Consider the following 13506-nt stretch of genomic DNA (forward strand, 5'->3'; position numbering starts at 1 on the left):
AACCTGTTATTTACTATCTTGTGTTAGTACAGCTACACCATTGCTTCTGCTCATCAAGCCAGTGCACCTTGTGTCTGGGATAACAAAAAAAGTCTTGTGTGGTGGGAAATGATTGGGATGTAGGCAAAAATAATGTATTTTTTCTGGCTTTGTTTTTCCGTTCAAAATACTGTTTTGATAAGACATGAAATACTTGCATATTTCTTGGAAGACATTTGTGGTGGGAGGGGCGTACTGATCAGTGCATGAGATCCATGTTTGTTTTCTTCCTCCACTTCGGGGAAAGGGATGTTGCCTCCTGGGAGAGTACTTTAACCATCACTTGCTGGAAAGTGCTGTGCCTCTACCCTGCGGACACTGGGGTTTTATTCATAAGGGGTACAAAACTCATTGTCTAACAAAAGCTTCGGACGTCCATCTAGCAAGTGGGACACCTGGGCTGCAATTCTTGGTACACAGCATATTTATTAAGGCAAGGAAGCAAGATCCTACAAAAAAGACTGAGAAATTTCCATACTAACCACCCAGTAAAGCAGGAGATAACGTACAGTCCTGGCTGGTGAGAGTTAACAGTTAATGTTCCTTTAGGTAGACAAGCCCAGATGTCTCCCGTGTTCCTCATGAGCACCTTAACCTAGCAGGGGCTTCTTCAACAGAAATTAGTGTCACCATCTACTATTCTTCCTCTGCATTTGTGAATGTATCCCTAAAAATCATTCATGCAAATTTGTCATGAGTTTATAAGTAGTTTCGGATCTTTTTTATTTTACCAAATGTGCCAAATGTAAAAAAAAAAAATATCTTACTTGTAGGTTTGACTGTAACATAACTGGGAGTCACTTTGAAAAAATAGGACTTTCCTATTATTCACTTACTAATGGTAGCAGTGGCACTAACGGGAAGAGCTGTTTTGTGTTCATCTCAACATTATTTCTTCAGCTGGGATATTCTGTGCTACAAAAGGACTCACCTCAGAACTGCTGATAAAAATGAGAGAGTGTTGTTTATGCCAAGATTTACATTATCATCTGTGACTAGGTGATAGCAGCACTGCTGAGCAAAATCCAGCTTTAAGGATGACCCTCAGTGGCTGAACACGCAATAGGAATGTTTAAAGCAAAAGTTACCACAAACTGTTTTCATCCAGACTGTCTTTGTTTATTTGAACCATTTGGTGAATAACATCTTGTAATGAGAATCTGTGATTGTTTAAGGAAGGCTCAAAACTTGAACTGGTACCTAGCAAAGTTTGATCAAAAACATGATTCAGATACACTAAGTTGCTTTTACCCTACACTGTGAGGTGCCCCTGTAACTAGAAAAATAAAAATGACTCGTGTCATTTCAGAAATGCAAATCTCAGGGTTTTGGTGGTGCTTTCACTGCCTAGGTTAATTTTGTTTTTGTTGTTGATTATGTCCTATAGCCTATAGTTTTATATATATATTCATATTCTTTATTTATTTATATATATAATTAAATATTTTCAATATTTTATATTTTTATATACATATAAATATTTATATATTTTTATTTATATATATTTGGAGAGAACACCAGTGAAAATGAACAAGCTGTTAAGCTAAACAGAAGTTGTCACACTGGATAGTTAAGGTGTTCTGACATATCTGGATTTGGTGCAGAAAAGAAAGCAAAACTGAGGGATGTTTCAGAGCTTTTTTGTCCTTGTTAAAGCCAGTTGCTATCTGTTTGAAGGAAAGCCTTGTGTTGAAATAAAATTCTTCACTGAATTTCAAACTTTTTCAAGGGTGTAACAGTTTTGATGACATTTTTCTCAGAAAAGATATCTTAGGAAAGGTGGGATATTTTAACTGAAAAGAAAGCATGGTTGATCAGATATTGAGTCAGGCAGAACAAAGGCATGACCCTAAATTTCTGTATCTGTGAAAAATGCTCTGACCACCAGGTTATGCACTGTTCTTGTCTGTAACTCTTGAGGAAAAAATGCAGAATGTCCTTTTTCTCCACTGCACAACTAGCTTGATATATATATTTTTTTTCTTTGAATCTCAGTTTTCCGCAGGACAGGGAAACTTTGCAGCCCATTATCAGTATTTCCTTTTGGCAGCCTGACACCATTTTTGTAGAAATGAAATGGAGAACCATATACATATTTTTTTGTTGTGGAGGTGAAGGGAGGTGTGCATGTATGTGTGTAGGCTTTATGCACTCACTAGTTGAACAGCTACAAATTCTTATTTCATTTTAGTGTACACTAAAGGTGCCAGGAGCCAGAAATCTTGTGTTTGTCTGTGTGCTAGATATAGTTTGGGTAGCAGCAGCAGCACAGCACTCTTGCTCCTCAGCTTCCTCCATTAAATTACTTTTTTTTTCCCCCCCATCAAAAAAAATGTTTTATTGTCAGGTATCTAATCTTTATTCACTGACATCTTTGCTCAAAATGCTCTTAGTACCCATTTTGGTGAGTCCCTAACTGGCAGTGCCACTGTACTTCACCTATTGCCCTCTGAATCACTAAGTAAGAAATTAGGAATTGCCTCAGCAAATCGGATCCATAAACCTTCTAGCCCAATATCCTGCCTCCATCAGTAGCCAGCCAAGACACTTCAGAAGAAACCCTACATGATACCCTATAATGTGGAATTGCATTTTGCATGTGGGGTATTTTTATCTCAGGCAGTTAATACTTGGCATGTGCCCAACCATATTTTTATCTTTTTGTTGTAACTTATTGTTTTGATTAGCAATGCCAATGACTAATCCTTTTTGGATCTTTATAAATACTTATATCAGTGATATTTTATATGAGGCAATCAGCTCCATAACTTGGTTGTGGTCTGCATATGAAACAGAATGTCTTCTTTTTTTTTTTTATTATTGGTTTTGAATTTGTTTTCATTCATCTTTACCTGATGTTCCTTTGTTTCTGTGTTATAAGGGTAAAAAAGAACACATGCGCTATGCTTTCTGCTGCTCGCTCTTCCTGATCTTCTCAGTAAATCAAGTCTTTTCACCAATATCATATGGAAGTCTTTCCCTGAATCTAAAACCTTTCCTTGTCCATTCTTTGGCTGCTTATTTCCGCTACATCTGGTTTTGAAATGGAGTGAGGAGTGAACATAGCCATCCAAGGAAGGGTGTGCCATCAATTTACTGAATGTTATTAATATCGCTATTTGCAGATTGTTCCAAAAATTGACTTATTTTCAAAATTCTACTGAAATGGGTATGTGGGGAGCACAATGCGAATTTCAAATATTATGAAATTATTTAGAGATATTTTTCAGCGTTATTTTAATAACCTTTGTTTTCATTGGCGACTCGGCTTGATATCACCAGAGAAATCATATACTCTTCCCCAGGGGTGTGCTGGATGCAGAGGTATAATGGCAGAAATTAGTCAGAAATAATTGCAGAGACAAAATAATTCCATCTCTGCCTATTAAGATGCAAAAAACTATGGAATGGATCCTTGGCTGGTATGCCATGATTGGCATGATGCCACTTTACACCAGTGAGGGAACTGGCCCGCTACCTCAGTAATCCTCATTCGGGAGATAGCCAGTCACACAAATGCTGGTGGCTTCGGTTAGTGACAGAAACCTGGCTGCTTTTCCAGCTGGAGGGAATGTGGGATTCGTGAAACTTTAGGAGGGTTGTGGCAAGAGTTGCCCTGAGATTGCTGATTCCATTCCTGCTTTTTGTTTTGTTTTAGTTGGCTTGCTAGGATTGTTTTCACTCTTTGCCAGGTGCAGAGTTGAATGGCAGGCCACACTCAAAAGCTCTTCTTTCACAAATCCACCCACGCTACAGATTTCTGTGTTCGTCACGTTCTGTGACATGTAGCTCTTGGAAATATGCAACTTGGAAATAGTATCTTTGAATTTGAGTGTGCTTGGACTAGTAAAAGATAGATTTTAAACTGTCCAGAAAGGGCAGGAAGAGAAAACTATAAGAAAATAACTGGGAAACTTAGATTCCCTTAGAGTGGAACTGAACTGGAACATTTGATCCAAATCCTACAAATTTTGAAGATTCAGACCCACATATGAGAGACCATGCTCATGTTGAAAATAAAGATGAGCCATGGTGCCAAATAAAGATATCTTCTGGGATTTCAATCAGATTTTGAATTCCCCACAACTATGTGTCTTGGTCCTGGCATTCAGTTGTGTGTGCTTGCTCTTGTCTAGCTGCCTTACCCTCCAACCTTTGAGATTTGTTATACATTTGCTTCCAGTGATGCCGTTTTGTCTGCAGGCAGCAAGCAAACCCCGCTCACTGTATCCAGCGCAGGGTGAAGTTCCCATCCGAGTTCATAAAAAATGTACACAGTGAGCTGAAGCATGAACAGTCGATTTTCTACCAAGAAATACTTTGGGGATAGAGGAAACAAAAGAAGAGCTGGATCTGTTCTATTTGGATTAATAAAAATCTGATTTAACCATCCAAATTTGGGATAGTTCTCTGGCAGGATATGATCTTCTCCTTTGTACTTACTTTACACCAGGTTGAGTCCATTGGCTTTGCAGTAACTTCCCTAGAGTTTGCATTGAAAGTATGTTAGAGTAGAAAACAAGCAATTATTTTCAATCTAACATGATGAAAATAAGAAATTAAAGACAGAATCAAGAAAATTATGGGGCAAAAAGGAAGGCTGATAGTTTGGGGGGTTTCACGATGTTTGGAACAAGATTCAGTACTTCAGTGATCATAAATTGCTACCACTTAGTTGCTACTACCATTACCACTCCAGAGGGTAAGAATCAGTAGACGTTTACTGGAAACTGGATCGAATCCAGTGTGTCCTTATCAAAGAAAAAAAAAAAAAAAAAGAAAAAAAAAAGGCAAGCAGAAACCACAATTTCGGTGAGGCCTGATCCTCTGTAGGTTGATATTTTGGCACAGATCCTGATGCTGCCTTTACTTCCAGTTTATTTTCATGGTGACTGTCTCCAAATAGCAGAAGAAGGGAGACAGACTTGGGAGGCTATACTTTATTCAGCAGCATTTATTTATAGCATTTGCTATATATCTTAAACTGTTTGAGATTGTCCTGCTTCAGCCTTTCTTCTTATAATCTAGTAGAAAATAGCCTAGTGGGAGTCTTTTAATATTACCCTTTTGCCTGTAGCTTTCTGATTTTGATTATGCATTGCATCGTGGGTGAAATTTGGGTTAAAGATAATTGTAAATATGGTATTGATATTAAATGATGTTTTCCCAACATTGCAATAATGCTTGTTTTGTTTGCTGGAGAGTTTATTACTTTTTGATCAATAGCATGTGAGATTTGTGAGGGAAATTAGCATAGTGAATAACAATTAGGAGAAAAATCAATGGCATTCAGACAAATAAGTGACTTGAAAAAGTCCCATAGGCACACATACACTCACACAGATTCTTTAAAGTGTAATACATCTCATTTCTAATTCTAGAAGAGGAGAGAGCTATTTGGACCAGAACTGAAACTGATGGCAGTATAATTGAAGTACTGTAGGGCTATTTGTTGCTATTTAGTGTTTCTAATAGCTTGAATGTATGACTGCTTCATTCACTGGCTCTACAAACTTCCTTTGACTTCTGTCATGGTTTTTTCTGTAGTCCATACCAGTTTACTTTCTTGAAGTTACCCACACCATGTATTTTTCGTGTTGCTTAATATACTTGCTTTTCCCCTTCACGCAGGAAGTTCCAGCTGCCTTACAAGAACCAGGAGGGCTTCAAATGAGATAAGACATTGAAAAACTTCAAAATGAAGCGGTACAGGTTGCTCTTCAGAAAAGATTTAAGCTATGCAATTCTTTGTCACAGCATGTCACAGATCCTAAAAAGTTCACATGGGCTCCAAAACTCCTAGATTTTTTCATGGAAGAAAAGTCTAAATAGGGCTATTAAACACAACAAAATCCTCCTGGCTAAGGATGCGCGTGTTCTGCACACAGTCGGGACCTTAGAGTACTTTGATTCTCTAGAATCAGCAGCACTGCCTGCCTTCTCCTGCTTCTAGTGCTCTTCCCTGAACTCTTCCTGACAGACCCATGGCCTAACGAGTGCATTAACTTCTTTATTTTGAACCTACAGCTAGACTTTTTTTTCTTCTGCTCTAGGTCTGGTAACAGCAAGACTGATGTGAGGAGGGATTGTGCTCTATTTGGTGCTGCGAGTTAGTCTCTCTCACTCTTCTGGCTTCTTCTACCTTACGGCAACCATGCTGTTAGTTGCAGGAAGGTTTTATGGCTTGAACGTTCTCTTTAAAAGAGTTTGTTGCATAGCTGCATGAGAGAGATCTGAGTGTCCCTCCTGTAAGAAGGCAGGCTTTCCTAGTTCTCAGGTCCTTAGGACCTTTCAGAGTATAACGTGCATGCTGAATCTTGGTGAGGCTTTGCTAAAGAAGCCAATGGTGATTACAACCCGGTTTAAGTGCACTCTTTTGTGGAAAACTGGGAGATGGTGGCAGCTTCTCAGAGGTGCAGCACAACCCTAAGAGGGAAAGGTTGTTTTTCTCCTGTCTATAATGGGAAGGATGTTTGAGCCCAGGAAGAAGCAGGATGGCAGGAGACTCAAGACAGCCATCTGTGGGAAGCAGAAGTTCTTTTATGGGTTGATGTGGTCTTTTCATGCAAGAAAAGTGGCTGTGAGTTTCCTCACACTGATGCCAAGCAGGTGAAATAATGATGCTAAAAGATCAAGAGAAAGATCAAAAGCAGTTCTTCTGGCTCTGAACATAAGCTAGAAGAATGGCATTTTATCTTTGGACCTTGAATAATACAGAATTTGGGCTTCTTGACTTGAAGAGCCAACACTGTTACTTCACAGTGAAATGGAAAATCTAGTCCACAGTCACTGATGATGTGGTGGTGTGTGACTTCAAATCCTGTAGAAAGCAGCTGAGAAATAAAGCTGAAGGCAGTAGGAGGGATCTAACAGGGTGTTTGGATCACAAAAAAAGCTGGAGGAGTGGATGCAAAAGAAGAGAGGGCAAATCTGTGAATAGCAATCTTGGTGTTTAATTGGGTGCTCTCGGAGGCCAAGTGTCTTTGTGTTTGGATGATCATGTGCTGAACTGGATCAACCAAGGCTCTCGGAGAGATGCAGCTGTGCCAGCTCTGTTCGTTACTAGAAGACTCAGCCATGAGAAAATAGGTGAAGCTCCCTAATTTACTTAGCCTAAACTCCCAAACAGCTACTGCCTGCATGAAATGAATTTCAGTCTCTACTGCCTTGAACCAAATTCATAATTGTGGCAACTTTAGCACATCTTTCACATAGTCCCCTTTTATCACCCAACATGTCTCTTTTTTTCTGAAGGAAAATTGATTCTGTGTATACAGCTGGGATGGGTAGCCACTACTTTTTCTTTTTTTTGGATTGAGATTTGTTTGCATGCACACTACATATATCTGAGCACGCTCCTCTCCTGCAGTCCTATTCAGGAATCAATGTTTAGAATAATGGCTCTGCTTTCCTCTGAATTGAGCTGGTTAATAACTATTGCTGGGGAAATCAATCAGCTCTATGATATCTTATTACTTACGCTAATTTAATCACAAGGAATGGGTCATTGCTTCAGTTCAGAGTGCAAAATGAGTGTGTGTGGATATGAAAGTGTATAGAGAAAGAAGTGACACACAAGGGCTAGAAATGGCATAGACATTCCCAAGGCTGTAGGATGGAGGTTAGAGAGAAAAATCACATGCACTCTCTATAGTTCCTGGTAATCTATAGGTTATAGATCCATTTTTCATGTTGTTTTCATGTTCCAAAGAATCTGATAGGTGGAGATACATGAGAGCTTTTCCTTTTTATCCCTTCTCCATTTTCTCTGTGCCTACACAGGCTAAAAGGGAAGGATCATCAAGAGAGACAAACAGAAAAGACACAACTTCCTTCAAGGACTTCTGAGCCCGTTTCTAGTTCTTGCCACCCAAGAAAAAGGTAAATGCAAAGGAACTGTTCATGTGTTGAGTGTGTAATTAAAAAGAAGAAAACAGCGTGTGAATATGGTGTCTGAAGAGATAAGCTTAAATTACAAAATTTACAAATTCAGCCTTGCAAGGATTGTCATAACATTTTCAAGCTCTTGTCTAAATTCTGTTTCCTATATACATGGTTATGTTACGTAGAACCTTCCTTATATCCACTTGTTCCTAGTGGAGAGTACTACTTTTGTCTGTCACTACAGAAAGTAGACTAAAATAAATTTCTACGTACTGAGCTGTATCTCTACTGTAAAAAAATTTCTCAAAAGAAGTCTTTCATTCAGAGAGGTTAAAAAAAAAAAAAAAAAGAAAAAAGAACAAAAAGAAGTATCTGTTTTCTAATATAACCAAGTGTTGAGTTCCAGAACCTAAACAAAAGCCAAATATATTGTGTAGCTGTGTTGACAGTCATGTACCTCCCTGATTTTTGTTTAGGTACTTTTTTTAAGTAGCTCGAGTTCTTGCAGCTGTAGGTTTTACTCAGATCCTGTTGGCTTTGTATGGTTTCCCCTCCAGAATGAGAGTGCAGATAAGATTCTTTACAGACTTTCAGATGGATAGTACCTGTTCTGGAGCAAAGGCTTTCCAGTGTTCCAGTATATTGTAAAAAACAGTTCATGTTGGAGGAAAGCAAGTGAATAGCATTTAGCAAAGTCTTAAATAGAACATTGTTTTGGGTAGACAAAACCAGATGTGATTTTAAAAGTACTGGCTGCTCATGCTTAATCCTTCAGGAATTACTGTCTGAAATAGTGGAATTGTTTTTAGAGTTGGTCCTTTTCTAGGGGGGGGGGGGGGGGGCGGGGAAAGAATCAAAACCTGATCCACCACATTATAAACACGTCAGACAGTTACTGAATCTCGCCATGCAAACAGCACCACTTTTCTAACAAATAGATCTTGGGCACTGATAGAAAAATAGAAAGCACTAGAGCTAACCGCTGCACTGCTATCTAATTCACTTTATTAACTAGGTAATGGACTAAAGCCATCGTGGTCTAATTGAATAAATAAAAACATTAAAACTGTGAATTAAAGTAACTACATTTTGATGGTTTTGGGTTATTCGTATTGCTTCCAAATGTTATTTTTAATCCAAATGCTGCTGGACACATCTCCTTGTGCCCCAGGGACAGTACATAGTATGTTATTGGCCTCTATTTTTGTACCCCATTTACTTCACATTCACACTGCTTCCACTTGATCATTTCCTAGCAAGATTTAATAACGTAAAAAGAAAAAAAAAAAATCAAAGAATGAGGGAAATGTCAAATGGCTTTAAAATGAATACTGAAATTTATGTTTCTAGTGTTAGGTATCTCTAGAAGTCCTGTGACTAATGTAAAAATATTTTTGGAAGTGCTTACATTTAGCCAAACTCAGCTTCTAAGGAATTTGATGGGGATTCTTCTGCAGACTTAGAAACAGTTTGGCTGATGCAGAGGTATTTTGAAATGTCTGTCCTAAGCTTATTTTTCATCAACTGCAGCATTTGTTGCAATTATACTAAATGCATTTTGGTAAAGGTTTAGTCTGATCGTACAAGACTCCTCCATAAATTGTTATCTAGTTTCGTCCATCCAACACACTGGTGGTCCTTCAGAGCTCTGTTACTATTGTGCATCTGCTGAATCCTCTTGCATCCTGTTGCTTGGGGATTCCACGTTAACACCAGGTTCGTTCTGGTCGTTGCATTGTGTTAGACAGCTGAAAAATATATTAACTTTGATCTTCCAGGGGGTCGATTTCTACAGTTGCTGCAGACATGCTTTTTCATCAGCCAGAGGGAGGTTGTAAGTGGGAGGAGAGTGCTTTCAAGACTTGCTTTGTGAAGCTGTAGCCTGAACTGTGACTTGAAACTTTCTAAGATTTCTTTTTCTCTCCCGAGAAGATTACATGGCTTTATTACACCCTTTTCTTCTTCAGTTAGTAATGAACTGGGCAGGCAGTAGTAATAACCTCTCCTCTTGATCTAAATGTGCCATTCTTTTTACAGCAAGAGGAGCAAGCGCTCATAGTCCGGGGCTTGTTTTCATTGGCAAAGGTGGAAAGCTAGAGAAACTGTAACTGTTCTAGGTTTACACCCATTTACACAGCGATATAAGTTATCCCTTTATGTAGTTATGTCTACAATGGTAAAAGCCTGTTTGCTGGCATAACCGTGGCCCATGGTTATGGTTTGTGTTGCCCTCTTGCTTCTGTGGAAGGAGCAATTTGAGGGCACAGGTCAAGATTTCTCCAGCCCCAAGGATGCTTGACCTGTGAGGGAGTTAGTCCTCAGAATATGCAAATTGGTTAATCCTGGGTTTTAATTACTCTTTTTCTCTTTTGGGTAAACAAAGTGGGCAGCCCTATGTTTATCAGTTTGCAAATATCACTAAAAGAACATAACCGAGTGCTTCAAAAAACCAACCAACCAGGAAAAAAAAAAAAAAGAAGACGACAAAAACGCTGGAATAAATACATTACTTTTGTGTGAAGCAAGAACATAAAATTGTACCCAAAGGAAAGCCCTTAGTCTGTAACCTATTACACTCCTGAAATACTCCAATGCCTCTATTAAGTTTATTAATGAGGACTGTGAGATTCTTAACAGTAATGCTGGCACTGCCATTCTGGTCTGTTGCTTTACAGTTTGGGGGAAAGACTAATAATAGAGATGATTAATTGTAGGGCAGGGGTCCATGGAAGTTTTGGGGCAGGGAAATAGGTTTGTTTCTTTTTTTTTTTTTTTAAATCTAATTAATTCTATATCACCTGTTATATAAGAGACTCCTGATATCAGCAGTGTCAGAAATCAGGGCCTGATCCTACTTCGCACTGAAATCGATGGGAGTTTTGTCATTGATGGAGCAGCTGAGCAAGTAACTTGCAAGAATTCATTTATTCAACAAATCTGGCTGCTGCTTCTGCTTATCTCTATTGATTGTACTCATGCCCAATCAGGTTCGCAGCATTAGCTGCATTACTTTACAATAACAGGGTAATTCACTTGGGGCATGTTCCTACCGAGTCCTAGAATCCACACAAAGGTAAACAAAAGGTTTATCCCATGCAAAGATGCCTTTAGTTTTTTCAGGGGTAGGTCCCTCCTTTGTTAGTCACATATCTCAAGGAACCGTGTTCCCTTTTTGGAGTTGCCAGACTGAAAACAGAACGGTGAAGCAACTTGAGGATGTTTAAGCTAGTACAATGGAAAGATCGTGCAGCAACAACTATAAACTAGGGAAACCTAGTTTCAGATTTCAGTTCTGCCGCAGGCTTCTCTGCCACCTTCTGAGGCTGTCATCTGACCAATGGGCCTCAGGTGGCCCTTCCTTACGGGGTGTGATGGGGGAGCACAGAGTCACCACAGGCAGCAACAGTGGCTTGGTCCTATGGAGAAGACTTGGACGGGCAGTGTGGGCAGGTGCGTGCTCTCCTGCACTGCTGGGCTGCTGTTGCTCTGCCCCTGGCTGCTATGGACGTCTGTAGTCAGGCAAGGGGAGCAGCAGGAGTGCCATCGAGGGTGCTGTGGGCAGTGCTGCTCCCTGTGTCTGACAGCCTAGTAGTATGCATGCTTGGAAATGGGGGAAGAACGTTGTTTTCGGTTTGCTAAGTGCTCGTCATAAACTACAAAGACTTAAAAAAAAGCAAACATTGAAATGTCTTCAGTGAAACCTTTTCAGAAAAATGGAGTTCTGACCTGGACCTGTATGTTGTTGAGTGTACTCAGTCGAGAGCCAAACACTCCTGCCTCCCTGTGGGAGCAGGCTTTGTGCCCCCCTCTTGTGTCCAGCAGGAGTGGAAGAGCAGGTTTGGAAAAGATAGAACATCCATGACTATAGCTGTGGTTGGTTTGCCAAGTTTAGCACAACACAACCTTTAGCTCCAGACTCTTGCCTGGGCTGTGGGCCTGAAATCCTTGATTACTACTGCTTGTTTTAATTTTTCCCTTTCTATTCTGCTGACACCCTAAAGTTTTTGTTCTCTGAATTCCTTCTCCACTTTCTAAGACTTATGATCACAGAAGGTGAAGCAACTTGATTATTAACCACTTGTTTACCTTGCACTGCAAATGTAATGTAAATATTTATCTCCTGGCCAATTCTTTTTTCATCATGTCGTTCAAATTTTCCTCTGTTCAGGTTTCATTATATGCCCAGGCAAGTTATATACTAGATTGTAGGGGTCATCCCTCTGGAGTTTAACAGAGGGATGGTGATGGTGGAGCAGGCTTTTGACATGCCTAAAGAAATCCAGAGTTCTTTCCAGGTGATGGAGTTCAGTTCTATAGCAGTAACTGATCTGGAGAACTCTAGGAGCCACGCAGGGTGCATTAAATATATGAGTCCTGTGATACAAATCTGCATGAAATGGCAAGCAAGCAAGTTGTATAAACTTGCAATGGATCCTGTGACAGCATCAGGTAGATATTAGGTTGCGGCTGTTTGGTTGTCTTAGTTGCTGGATTATCCACTGGGTGGTCAGCATTTAGAACAAATCTGGGTCTGGTCCACCTTAGTGCTGTGCTTCTTATGGAAGGGAGGGAGCTGTAGCTGTTCACTGCTGCTGAGATAACCAGACACCTCTGGTTCTCCCTGACAGTTTTCCTTCCAGGTCAGACCTTTCCTGGATACCCTCTAAGTCTGCATTGATAAAAACTCGCTCTGTTGAACAGCAAAGCACGAGGAACAGATTCTGCTTTGTTGTTTTCCCGTGTGGTCATGAAGAGGGAATGCTGAAATTATTAAACCTTTTACTTTTAATTCAAAGATTACTTTTGCTGATATTGTTATAATTCCTTCTCTTTCAACCACGTCCCCCATTTTTTTTTTTTAATTATTTGAAGAAAAGCAGAGCTAAGACATGATTTAGGACCAGTCCAACCTCTGTGGCTTCCTTTCGCGTAAAGAAGCGGAGTGCAAGATTCTGTGCAAACAGCTTTCTATTTATGTATATAAACTGCTTGATGGAGACCTTGATCCTGCAAAGAGCTCTGTGTATAACCCAGTGAAGCACAAGATTCCTGCAGAAGGCAGTGCTTATAAATACAGTTTACAGCCTTGCTTGCATTAGAAAACCATGCGACTGTAAATGCACTGTTCTAGTTTTAAGTCCTGAATCCTCTACAGGTATAGTTATATAAGGTTGCTTTCTGAAGTTGTGTTCAAATCTGTGTTCATAGTGACTTAATTACACCAGAGAAAGTGATATTTATACAACTATCTTCATTACATACATACATCTGAATCTTCATTAAAATTTTTATCAGTATAACTTAACAGGTTTAAAAGAAAATATGGAATAACACAGACCTGAATACTGTATCCTTAGTCAATGTTTTTATCAGTAAAATCTAAATATACGTAGATGAGACTGAATACCAACAGTGCATTTCACAGTTAATTCCCAAGTACGTTGCATTTCAGTGTAGTAAAAGCAGTTGGTGAATGTGCATTAGAAACAGAAGTTGATTAATTTTTGCTTTTATAAATGTTTGTTCTGTAATTTAATCAAATTTATTGTTTTGCTTTAAAAAAGTGTTCCAACAGCTCTAGGT

At 39.3% G+C, this 13506-nt stretch overlaps 1 long non-coding RNA gene across 1 annotated transcript in view; it reads left to right on the forward strand.

Annotated features, from left to right (window-relative positions):
• The window catches only part of LOC130156529 (uncharacterized), a 208630-nt gene that overhangs the window by 156466 nt on the left and 38658 nt on the right, over window positions 1–13506 (forward strand). Inside the window, exon 4 of the long non-coding RNA XR_008824455.1 lies at window positions 7822–7920. This is a non-coding gene — a long non-coding RNA (uncharacterized LOC130156529). The remainder of the gene's footprint in view (window positions 1–7821; window positions 7921–13506) is intronic.

Source organism: Falco biarmicus, chromosome 10, assembly GCF_023638135.1.
Source record: "Falco biarmicus isolate bFalBia1 chromosome 10, bFalBia1.pri, whole genome shotgun sequence".
NCBI classification, from domain to species: Eukaryota; Metazoa; Chordata; class Aves; order Falconiformes; family Falconidae; genus Falco; species Falco biarmicus.